Source organism: Crotalus tigris, unplaced genomic scaffold, assembly GCF_016545835.1.
Source record: "Crotalus tigris isolate CLP2741 ecotype Arizona unplaced genomic scaffold, ASM1654583v1 scf7180000017589.2436309, whole genome shotgun sequence".
Classification (NCBI taxonomy): Eukaryota; Metazoa; Chordata; class Lepidosauria; order Squamata; family Viperidae; genus Crotalus; species Crotalus tigris.
In genome coordinates this window covers 415,832-428,802 of record NW_024096495.1, presented here as the reverse complement: position 1 = coordinate 428,802, position 12,971 = coordinate 415,832, and the positions used below count along the sequence as shown (strand labels likewise).

At 34.9% G+C, this 12,971-nt stretch overlaps 1 long non-coding RNA gene across 1 annotated transcript in view; it reads right to left on the bottom strand.

Annotated features, from left to right (window-relative positions):
* Positions 1-1,696: 1,696 nt before the first annotated feature.
* LOC120316801 overlaps positions 1,697-12,971 on the bottom strand; it is a 37,576-nt gene continuing 26,301 nt past the window's right edge. Inside the window, exons 3-4 of the long non-coding RNA XR_005559058.1 lie at positions 8,173-8,274; positions 1,697-1,840 (exon numbers count right to left, since the gene is read on the bottom strand). This is a non-coding gene — a long non-coding RNA (uncharacterized LOC120316801). The remainder of the gene's footprint in view (positions 1,841-8,172; positions 8,275-12,971) is intronic.

The window sequence follows — 12,971 nt, the reverse complement described above, 5'->3', positions numbered from 1 at the left end:
GGGACTTTAAAAAAGTGAAGATGTCAGCCACAGTTATAGCCAATATTTTGCCTGTTTTATCTCCCCCCCCCCCATTCACTGTGCAATTTTCTGTTGCTGTCTGGTAAGAAGAAAACCAAGCAAAAGCTGCATTAAATCTTAGAGGATAAACTTAATCAACTTAAAAGGTCAAATCAGCTATGAGTAGCTCCAATCACTTGTATTAGCCACAAAAAGAATAGAGAAACTGGTTTCCTGTCCCTGATTTAAATTACAACACGAATATGACTACAGAATAAGATAGCCTTTTTAAAATAACAGTATTTACCACTTTGTTATGAAAAGGGTACGATGTATTAAAAATTAAAACCAGGAAATGAGCCCTGTAGCTTCTGATTATGCTAGATTTTAAAGGTAAAGTTATCTACAGGGAGAAGCATTATTCCTGTCAGCCTCAGATGATGATAAGGAATTTGCATGCAACTTCCACATTACTTCTTCCATCCTGTACTTTCTCCTTAGCTTGTAGAGTCTTTAGACTTTTTCTCCAAGATGGTATAGCCCTACTTTCACCTCTCTGAAAGTATCATCAATCATGTTCTGGACCTAAGATATTTTTCTTCATATTCACAGCATTTTATTTTTAATATTCAGGCTGTTATGAAGAAATCTAGACATAAACATTTAGGAAGATTGGAAGCAAGGGAATATTGACTGCATCATATTAAAACTGAAATAAATACATCAAACTGTATTGTCAAATAGGAAGCAAAAATGGCAGAGAATAATTAAAGACAATTCTGTTCTGACAGGAGTCATAAGGAAGAGATAAGCTTCCAGTTCTCAAGGGCTGCTGTCAAGGTCATATTTATCAACTTCTTGGAATGAGTTGCAGAGAAACTAGCTGCAAGTCTAGTTTAGCTCTAGTGGGTGGCTTTCAAAAATGAATTTAAATACTTTGAAAACAAAAGTATAGAAAATCTGCATTTAACCTCCTTCCCCTTTTGAGCTTGAGGCGAAGGCCAAATGACCATCTCACTTCCTTTCTGATTAACCTCATTCTTCCTAGCAGTTGTATATAGCACTGTGACTCCAGCCAGCCACACATCTATTATTCTCACAATTTGCATCATTGAAAACAATAATCCTCAACTGGAGATCTTGGCAATTGGAAATCTTGGCCACTGCTTTCCAATGTTTCATTATTTCATGCTGTCTGACTAGTTTATTTTCTTCTTCCAACAAATAGCAAATAAAAGAGAATAAAGAAAGTATAGTATACAGCTTTTTAAGTACCCGAATAGCTGTCACACAGAAGTTCCTAACTTGTTCTCTATTCTGGAATATAGAGCACTGAATAAATACAGGAAGACCAATTCTAATTGAATATTAGGAATTATTTTCCAACTCTGAGAGCAGCTAGATAGTGGAATTATCTATCCATAATTCAGTGATTTTATATACCATTAACCATGTATCCTGAATTTCCTGGGAAACTTGGAAATAGGAGACCCTGGTTGTAATGTTCCTATTTCTCAGGTAGTTTTGGATAATATGACTTGAAATTAGTTGCTTCTCACAACAATTATTATATGGTTGCCCTCCCTGTTTCATGCTCTTCTTTTCAGCATTTTTCGGTATCAATATGCAAATTCTGAGTAAATATCAGGAAATTTGTATTGGAGTCATGCCTATATTAATATTTCAATAACATATATGGGTAACAAGGTGGTTTACTAGAACTTCAGTTAGACTGGAGACAGTTAAGTCAGCCTCATTCTATTTCAAATTGCATTAGGATCAGCTCTTGGTATTCTCAAACTTCTCCTTTATCCACTTGACCTTGTTTTCTCTGTTTGACCTGGCAATAAAGTAGAAAAGGAAAAATGGTCAAACTCATAAGCAGATATTACTAGTGTTCATTCTATTTGCACTATAATCTTGCAACTGAAATCTAGTTTGGTAGAAACATATATAAGCTTGGGTAAGGCCACTTATCTACTTATAAGTGGCTAGCTGAATCAAATTAATAGGGTTTTGTGCAAATAAACTTTTGCAGGAAAGAGTAAATAGTGTTCCAGGCTGTGAGTTAACATTTTTTTAATCCTGTACTTTCTGAAGGCTTTGCAATTTCCTTTTAACTGTCCATTGTAGTCTACAGTCCAGGTAGTCTCCTATATTTCTCCTATGCACCAGGATCAAATCTGGGTCATACCTGGCCAGGAAATCACCAGAATATCACCAGATTAGTTTCAGCAGATTTTATAAAGGAAAAAGAAAAAGAAATGAAAACTATTTTTAAAGTATGTTAAAAAGTATGTAAAGATAAGAATGCAAGATAAGATTAAATGTTATTATTTGACAAATTCCATCCATCTGTCTATCATCTATTAACAGTATCTTACCACTTTTCTAGTCTTTTCTTAAAAGCAAAGTTTGAGCCCCTGTTTGCTTGGTTGCCCTCTCCTACACTTCTTTCAGGTCCATTGTAGCCTTTCTAAAGGCAGTTATCAGAAAGGCACACATATTATAGATGCATACGTGTCATGGATTTGTATAAGAAAACAACAAAGTTAGCTGTTTTATTTTCATCACTATTCCTAAACATCCTTAGCATGAAATCTTCTGTTTTCATATATGTCTCATAGTGAGTTGACATCTTTATTGAGATATTGTCAACCTTTAGCTTGAGTATCCAAATAAAGCCCACCATGATCTACAATATTTTTCCAGATTAATTATAGACTAAATTCATCAATATGTGTGCATAACTGAGAGAGAAATCTCTCACAATACATAGAACATAGAATACAAGGGTTGGAAGGGACTTGGAGGTCTTCTAGTCTAACCACCTGCTCAATCAGGGGTGTCACTCGCAGCGTCATGTGACATGTTGCAATGTATCACAACTTTTTTTTGCCATTGCCGGCAATGGGGTGCTATGATCCATCTGGCCCATGGGCTGGCAGTTTGACACTCCTGCCCTATGCCATTTCAGACAAATGGCTGTCCAACCTCTTCTTGAAATCCTCCAGTGATGGAGCAGCCACAACTTATGGAGGTAAGGCATTCATTAATTAATTGTTCTCATTGTCAGGAAATTCTAGGTTGGATTTCTCTTTAATGATCTTGTACCCATTACTTCTTATTCTGTCCTCAGGTGCCTTAGGTCAGCCCTTTCTTCTCTGTGACAGCCCCTCAAATACTGGAAGACTATAACACTCTTAGTCTTTTCTTTGTTAGACTAGACATACCTAATTCCCTCAATCGTTCATTGTATGTTTTAGACTCTAGATGCCTTATCATCTTTGTTGCTCTTTTCTGCATTCTTTCTAGGGTCGCAACATCATTTTCGTATTGTGATAACCAGAACTGGACACAGAAGTATGGTCTCACCAGTGCACTATAAAGTAGTAATACTTCATGTGATCTTGAAACTATCCGTCTGTTGATGCAACCTAGGATTGCATAGACTTTTCTGGAAGCTGCAGCACACTTCTGGCTCATACTTAAGTGCTGGTCTAATAGGATACCTAGATCCCTCTAACAGTTGCTACTATTGAACCAGATATCACCTATTCTATACCTGTATAGGATCTTATTTTTCTTACCACTGAATTGCATTTCATTGGCTAGGGCTGAGGATTCAAGTCTATCAAGATTGTTCTGAAGTCTATCTGGTGTTAGCTATTCCCCCCAGCTTGGTGTCATCTGCAAATTTTATGAGTTCCTCTTCTATTGCCTCAACAAGATCATTTATGAAGATGTTGAAGAGCACCAAGCCCAAGAAAAGAACCTTGAGATAGCCCACTGCATGCTTCCCTCAATGTAGAAGTAGTTCCATTGAGGATTATATGCTGAGTGTGGTTGATCAGCCATTTGTCAATCCATTTGGATGTGGTACTGTCTATCCCACATTGTTTTACCTTACCAAGAAGTAGGCTGTGGTCTACTTTGTCAAATGCTTTACTGAAGTCCAAGTGTACTATCTCCATAGCATTTCCTTTATCTACTAGATTAGTCACTTTGTCAAAAAAGGGCAATAAGGTTTTCTTTTTCAGGATTTTCTCAAGTCAATCTGTAGCTTTCTGGATCCACTCCCCCCCCCCTTTTGTAGATTGGAACTACATCAGCTCTTTTCCAGTCCTCTAGTATTTCCCCAATATTCCAGGAACTTTGAAATATTGTGTTCAATGGTTCCAGGATCACATTTGCCAGATCTTTTTGAACCCTGGGATGTAATCTATCTTGTCCTGGTGATTTGAACTCATCTAGAGTGGAAGATTCCTATTCCATGCTGTTGAAAGGAATTAGAAAGCTGAATTAATGTCATTTTAGAAAGGAAGTTAGGACACTTCATTGTTCCACAAAAATAAAAGAGTGATGTAGGACAGATAAAGAAGGAGCATGAATAAATGTTAGGCTTCTAGCAACAGGAAATAAGACATGTCAGTTAAAAAATAAGAAATGAGGCTTTTCCTTATTAGGAAAGTTAAAGTTGATTTTAGTTCAGATATGTGCAAACTGGTTGTTTATATATGATTACAAAATAATTTACATTACTTGCCAAGGATCAGCTGCATTCAATGTTTTTGTCTTGTGTGCTAATAAACTTTTGAACTTTGCCATCTGGTGTTTTGTCTTGAGCAGATAACAAATTGTAGGAAAGGAATTCTTCAAAGATACTTAGGAGAAAGTATTAAAAAATGCCCAAGATTATAGTGGCAGTGACATGATAAAAGACCCATCCATTTGTAAGTGCACATGATATTGATGCCTGTACAAAAGACCAGGGCTTTGATCAGGCTGTTATGATTGCCATTTTTTTTTACTATTAATACAGTAAAAAAAAAAACCTAATAAAATAAGCATGATCAAGAAATCATGATTGCTATCTTGTTCTGTTTACCCCCTTCAGCAACCACTGGATGTCACTGATCTCAGCAAAACTGTGAATGAAATAATGCTCATTCTGAAAATGCAGATCTAGCTCTTAGAAGAATGCAGCTTCATAAGAAGCTGCTAAAAACACAACTCTAATAATGTTAATTTGAACAATCAAAAAGCTGTAGTGACCACAATATTGATAAAATGTTTCCTAATATGCCTTATAGACTAGGTATAGAGCAGAAATTTGTTTTATTTACATTTGAAAATAATCTTAATGAGACGTTCATTCTTATATTTTTATATAACTTGAAAGTAGTATCCAAATTTTGCAGCATGGATTGCCAGTAACATACAATAAATATATGTAACAAATCTGCATAAAATGTATTTGTTCATAATATTTCAAGCTAACAAATAAACATAGGAATTTAATGTGAACTTTCTTTAAAAAAATAAACCTTTGATATGTGAATGGGATGAATCACATTTACAGATGGAAAGATTAGATGAAATTAATAGATTTGTTCATTCCAATACTACCGTACACATAGACAATATTTTTCTCAACCCTTCCAACTGGAAGCTGCTTGCATTGAAGCAGTGCTCAGAGAGAATAACAAAGAGATGATGTAGACCTCGCAGGACAGGTTGTCATATTCATATGTCCTTTATATCTGTAGGTTCAATGATGCTTTTTGATTTTTTGTTAATTTCAAGGAATGTGATACTGAAATTCTGTAGAACCTTAAGCTTTTGAATACTTTTTTTTGTTTAGAGAGAGCTAATTACAGTTAAAAAAATCAGGAAGTCTCCAGGCTTTTCCATGCTAGGAGAACCTTGCCAAGTTGAATTCCTTCAGAGCTCTATTTCCGCAGAACACCCACGATAGCTCTTTTTCTACTCATACAGGACCTGAATTTTCAATTAGAGATTACAACTAACTCCAGAAATAAATAGCATTTTAAATTAGAATTTTAATTAAGGCTGCAATTACAAACATATTTACTTGGATGTAAAACCAGAAGCAGTGTAATTTATTACTAGATAGGTATGTTTTATATTGCATTCGTGTGAAATAGAGATCTGTTTCTCATTGGAAAAATTCTGGTAGTTGGAAAGTATTGATTTTTGCTTATCCTTTTCACTTTTACATTGCTTTTCTTTCTTTTTTTCTAGTACTTTTACAGATGTATTGGAAGAGAAGAAATTGCAGAAGGGAAACAAACAGCCTTAGCTAAGATAGCAATCTTTTCTGGGATGCTCTAGGAAAAAAAGTAGCACAGGTGTTTTATTTAATTGTTTATTTGTAATCGCTTTTATGATGCTTTTTCTGGTGACTCTAGATGGCTTACAAAACAACCATGAATTATTTATAAAAATAATGAGTAATTAAAACCATCAAATGCTATTAATAAAAATGGCAGTACAAACTGTTGCTATTGATAACTTGACCTAACTATGAGAATATCTGCCTGAAGAGGACTGTCTTCATCATGTTATAGGACCAGGGCACATCTGGCCTCAAGAAAAGCTGTTTCAGAATGATGAAGCTGCTACAGAATATATCATTTTTGGGGAGGTTACAACTGCCATAATCTCTTCTGAGGTGAGGTATCTACTTTAAGCATTCTCTCCCTACTAGATTGGTAGATGAATATAATCTTGAATGCAAAGGTCCTAATTCATGTAATATATTTCCAGTGTAAGTTAGATAGATTCAGTGACAATATATAGCCTTATAGGAACAGAGTATCACAGAGAAAATTTACCTATGTGATTTCTAATTGTTGACAATTACTTGATGGCATATAATCAAACAATTGTGAACCATTTTGTTTCTCCAATTTCACTCTTCCAGTAATTTTTGACTCATTGTAATGATTATTACCATGATATTTATAATTGTTCTCTAATTACACTGAAAATAGGCAGTATTTATGGTATTCTAAATACTCAACCTTTGTCTTTTTAATAGTAATTTTATTGAATATTACAAGTAAAAAGATAAGAACCAATACAAACTAAAAAAATAGTGGCAAAAAGCAGAGAAAAATAGAAAAGAAAAAAATAAGAATATTTTACATACACACACATAACTTTCTGCTTAATAGGAACAATTATAAACAATTTTAGCAATTTACCATCTTCTCTTAAAATACAACAAATGATCTTTTCTCCCAATATCTCATCTCTTATTTATAAACAAATCTTTAAAGCCTTGTCATTCAATCCTGGTCAGCAAAAATCCTTTAAGAATTACTAGAGATAATCCAATTAACTTTGATTAAATAAGCCAACTTTATATTCCTTCCTTTTACTTTTAACAACCTATGTTTTTATTTTCCTTGCCTTTTGACAATCTTGGTCTTTAATTCCCTTAAATAATGTTCTAAAATTTTATTTATTCTCATTTTTCTTTGTTGTCAGAAATTTTTTCAAAATTTTAACAAGTTTTGTTTGTAAGTCCAATATAAGAAAGTTATCCAGATCACTTCAGCTTTCCATATCAGAAATTGTGTGCGTGTGTATGTGTGTGTGTGGGGGGGGGGAAGAGAGAGAGGGGGGGAGGGAGGGAGGGAGGGAGGGAGAGAGAGAGAGAGAGAGAGAGAGAGAGAGAGAGAGAGAGAGAGAGAGAGAGAGAGTTATTTAGATATTGAATCCCCTTGTAAATATCTGGGGGAAGAAAGTCCTTTTAGAAGGGAATTATGAAATTGGACTGAAATTACCAGTCCCAATTTGATCTTGTTTGGTCCTGCCAACTCCCAAATATGCCCTCTTGATCAAGCTAATTATATAAATAGATGCAGTAGATGCAGTATGATAAGGCCTGAAGGCAGAAATCTGATACTTGCCTTCCAATTTGTTACTGGCGGAAAGACAAAAGCAGCAGGTTTAAATGAATGCACATTGGCAGAACTGAGATCTTTGTAGTTTTGCTATAACTACTCTTGTAGTCAAGTTAATCTGACGGTGGCCAGGCATTCTGAAACAAAGGGAATGCTCCTTTTTACTTTAATTTTAATCAGAAAATCTGCATAGAGAGGGAGAGTTACTATGTGATTGATTAAACTTTACTATAAATAAAATGATTATAGACTCTGTCCTTTCATGCTTTCTGAACAGCATTTGCTGTGACTCACTGGCTAGGACTAAGGGAGTCAAGAGTAACTTAATTTGAAAGGATTCTGAATAAACTCCAGAAGAATAGAAGAAGTTCCTTGGCCAATTAAATCATCAAGGTATCTAGCTTAATGATTCTGATAATGACTGTAGGATCTCCACAAGGCTCTTTCCCAGTCTTACCTGGAAATAAATACCAGGAAGTAAGCCTGAGTCTTCAGCCTGTGAAGCCTGCATTCTGTCACTGAACCAGTCACTTTAAGCAAGGCCACTGAGAACTGAAGTCTGAAATAAAATATAATTAACATGATGACTCTCCATTATGCTTAATAATTTTCACTCTCACGTTAAAAACAAGAGTTTGGTGATAACTATTTAGGCTTGGGAACTCAAACTCAACTTTTTATGGATTGCCACTGGGACCCTACTTTTTTGGTTGCATATTTCTCATCCTTGTAATGATGATAAAAAAAGGAATAAAATGAGAGCTGGGTATTAGGGATACATATTAGAGATGGAAAGCAGACATAGCAGCAACAGTATAGTGCCTGTATCATCATTTGGTTTCTTGTGGGTGCCTCATATGGCATCTAACTCCGGTTTGGAAGAGACGGGTCTCTCATATACTCTGCTGCTAGTCTATCAATTAAAAAATTAAAATGCAAAAATGGATATAATTTCAACAATGCTGCCTCCTGACTTTCTAAATAATGGCAAGTGGACTAGAAAATTAATCTCTTCCTCATGGGAGATAAACAAAACAAAACTTTATTTTAAAGGTGATAAAAAGGTTGCAATTCCTTTTAACTTGAATTTTTTAAAAAAAATTATTAGTTTTGCATGTACAGTCAATGGAAAAAAACCCCAAGAAAATAAAAAACAATAAATAATTTAAAAAGGAGACTAACAAACTTTATGAAATTAGCTAAGAATAAAAACAAATACATTTATATTATGGAACATGAGAATATTCCCATGTTGGAATATTGTATGACATTTTATGTCAATACTATAATATTTAAATTATATTATTATGCAATAGTTAGTAGCTATAAGTCAGTGGTGGTGAATCTATGGCACAGGTGCCAGAGGCGGCACTCAGAGCCCTCTCTGTGGGCATGCGCGCCGTCGCCCCAGTCCTAGGGTTTCAGTTGGGTTTTATAAAACCTTTTTGCTTTAGGCCTCCGCTGCCGTGTACCAAAAAAAAAAAAAAAAAAAGGTTCAATCAGTCAATTTCAATTTCTCATGGGAAAAAAAAGATCTTGCAAAGTTGGAATTGATTGATTGAACTTTTTAGTCCCATCCAGTCTGCCATTACCACTGCAGCCATGCCCACCCATGGGCCACGCCCACCTGGCACTCGACGATGCATAAGTGGGTTTTGGGTTGCAGTTTGGGCACTCAGTCTCTAAAAGGTTCGCCATCACTGCTATAAGTGGTATAGTTCAAATTATAAATTGAAATAAGACCAGTGCCCTTAGTTAGTTTATAATCTAGTCTAGTCTAGTCTAGTCTAGTCTAGTCTAGTCTAGTCTAGTCTATATGATTCTGTTTTATTCTCTACTCATACAGTATGAAGGCTACAATGGGAATGACATGATTTTTATAATGGGGTCAATCAAGAAGGTCTTGACTTCATCAGGTACAATTGAAACCATAATCAAACTTATCTATTTGAAAGAAAGCCATGCTGTTTTGAAAGAAATCTATTCCCAAATAAAGACAGACTTTCAGATTCCACCTGAGGTCTTCTATAGTGGCTACATAGCATTCCAAAGGGGTGAGGAAAAACAACCACTTTTTCTTTCCTTCTTTAATTCATTTTTTCTATTTTCTGATGCCTTGATATTTACCTCCACTTTCTGAGGCATATAAATTTAATAAATAAATAAATAATAACACCCAAGTAATTTATCTTTCTTATAGTGTGGTGTGTCTATCCACTACTATATAGTTGCACCACTGCGGATCATCATAATCTCCCAGCTTCCTACCAGTCTTTAAGCTATTTTAAATGTTACTGCAAGCAAATGAATAAAACATTTCAGCAGTGGGAACCTAACCCTGTGAGCATGGATTTCAGAGCTAAATCTCCTAGATCCTAAATCCAGGATATAAAAGCAGCTACTATGACTTTCACAGCTTTGGCAAGCCAGCATATTGTAGAGGTTAGGGTAGCTGGTCTAAATAAGGAAAGACCCAGATTTAGACCATGGAACTCAGTGAATGGCTATTGCCAGTTGCTTTATCTCAGACCAAACTACCTAACAGGGCTGTTCTTTGAATAAAATAGAAATGATTCATGCACGCATTTTTAATTTTTATTTTATTTTATTGCACTTACTCCTGCAGTTCTCACCACTACAAATACAGGTAGTCCTCAACTTACAGCAGTTCATTTAATGACTGTATTGCAACTGTATTGATTTACTTTAACAAATGTGGCAAGGAGGGTTATAAAATGGGGAAGAACTCACTTAACAACTGTCTTGCTTAGCAACAGAAATTTTGGGCTCAGTTGTAGTCATAATTTGAGGACTACCTATAATGAGTTACCAACAAGTCAAAACTTAAGAGAAAATAAGAGAGGGTAATGTTATTAATAAACACATCCCATATCAATAATAACACATTCCATCTTCCTTGTCATTGTGTTCCTGGATCACACTCTATTCTGACACTCTTCCTTTAGTAAGTTAAGCTCCTCTTTTATGAGGATTGTTTACAGGCTTGGATCTTTTCCTTAGCAGAAATTAATTTGTTAGTGCTGTGCTCCAGCTAGCAACAATAGCAAAATAAATATTTTATAGCTATCATTTTAATGTGCCATATACCTTATGGGAAGTTAAGAAAGCAAGGAGACCAATTATGATCAGTTTCCAGATCATGGTTTGGGAGAATAAACATATAAAAGAGCAAGGTCAGAGAACTGTCAAGCCTAGTCTAAGTTGCTGCATATTGAAGTAAATCTGGATTTCCAAGCATGTTTGAAATTACTATATTTGACCTTGTTGACTGCTAAATATTCAATTAGAATGACATTATAGTGGACATTCACACAAGGCTTACTAAAATTATGAAATGATGGTAACTTTCTATGTAGTTTCTAGGTGCAAGGAAAATGAAGGTTTTCTTCAAGAAAAAGATAACATCACTTTTCTTACCTTCATCTCTCTCTCTGTTTTCTGAGAAGAGTTTTGCTACCCAGGCCAGCAAAAGAGATCAGAAGGTAGACAGCAAAACAAATAAATTTGGAGCTGTGTGGAATATGATTATAGAAGTCAGATATGTTTGTACATGTGAAGTACTTTCTGAAAATTCTGTCAAGATAATTTTAGTGTCTTATTTTTCTTGTTAGATGACGCCTTCAGCATCCCTTACCATTTAGCCCATGTTCTGATATGATTTATAAAATATCTTGCCTGATCCTGTCACAAAGAGATTTGTTTCACTTCTAAATTGTTAAAACATTCACATACAATCCAATTGCTGAAGCGTTTACTGCTTTTCCAAACTGTCAACTTACAGAAGTACTAGGCAAGGTGGGGGCGATAGGAGTTGTAATCCACTGTATTGGAGGGTGCCAGGATAGGGAGAATTGAGGTAAAAAAATTCTTTCTTTACTCATCAGCAACTGAAAGTTAGCAACAATATTTGTTTTATGGTTGTTTTATAGTTCTGGTTTTACTGTCGTGGTGAGCCACCCAGAGTTGTTTAAGAAGGGCAGCCATATAAATCTTTTAAATAAATAAAAATCATAGCAGAGTAAAAACAAAAATTCTGTTTTGATTCAGGAAACTCTAGGTAAAACTAGAAAATATTTATGTCTTTAGCTGGTTGGACCATAATCCAGACTTCACAAAAATGCATGCATGAATCATTTCTATTTTATTCAAAGAACAGCCCTGTTAGGTAGTTTGTACAGCTTTTAGTCTTGGAAAAATGAATATATTAATAGTCTAGTCTTCAAACTAAGTAACTTTGAACAGTCATGCTTCCTTCCTCATAAACATGCTTATATTATTCATTATGTAAAATTTATGTAACATTAGCAATGGGCCATGTATTATCTGTATATTGATTTGACAGTTCTCTCCAGGATGACTAAAAACACAAGCAAAGGAAACAAACCAAGCAACTAGCTAAAAGAGTACATTGTTAATATATTTAAAGCTATTGTACTTTCCAACTATTTTGTATTTAATGTGAATTCTAATGTACATATAAATCTCCTTTGCTTTTTATGGATCTATGCTACTTAGTTCAGTCATTAAAAGCAAGATACCAGTGAATTCCTTTGTTCTTTTTTGCATACAGTATTTGTTTCCTCTGTTGAAGTGAATGTGACAATCTGCATAAACAATAACACATACCATCCTGGACCCTTTGGTTAAGAAGGTGTGCTTTTTTAGGGGAAATTCTGCTGTGGAAAATTTATGTCTGATTTTTAATAATATATTTGGACATGCATTTGTTTTTCTGTTCAGGGTAGTTTATGGTTGATGCATTGGTTTTTCCTTTCTTTTCAAAATAAAAATATTTTAATTTATTGCTGTGGAATCTGCAGGGGTTGCTACTCCCCCCCTCCACACACAGGATGTCAACAGTCAGAGCAACCACAAACAAAAAATACAATCATTCCAGGAAGTGCTGCATGAAGCAGAACACTTAGTAGTAGACTGCTCTGCATTCTAGGCAAGATCTATTAGAAAAGAAAATTATATCTACCATTTTGTCATTGGACTGCATGCATAGAGTGAAAAAATATTGCTATTCTATATTTGTTTCCTTTAAAAACAGGTTTAATGCATTGTATTATTATTATTAATTATCATCATCATCATCATCATCATCGCACAGTCAGCCAGATGTTCAAACTGGATTTGGCATTTTTGTCTACCTATCGAGTCCTTACCAAGGACCTGGGATAGGCAGATGTGGATGTTTGATAATATTACATATATCGTCGCAGGATGAAAGCG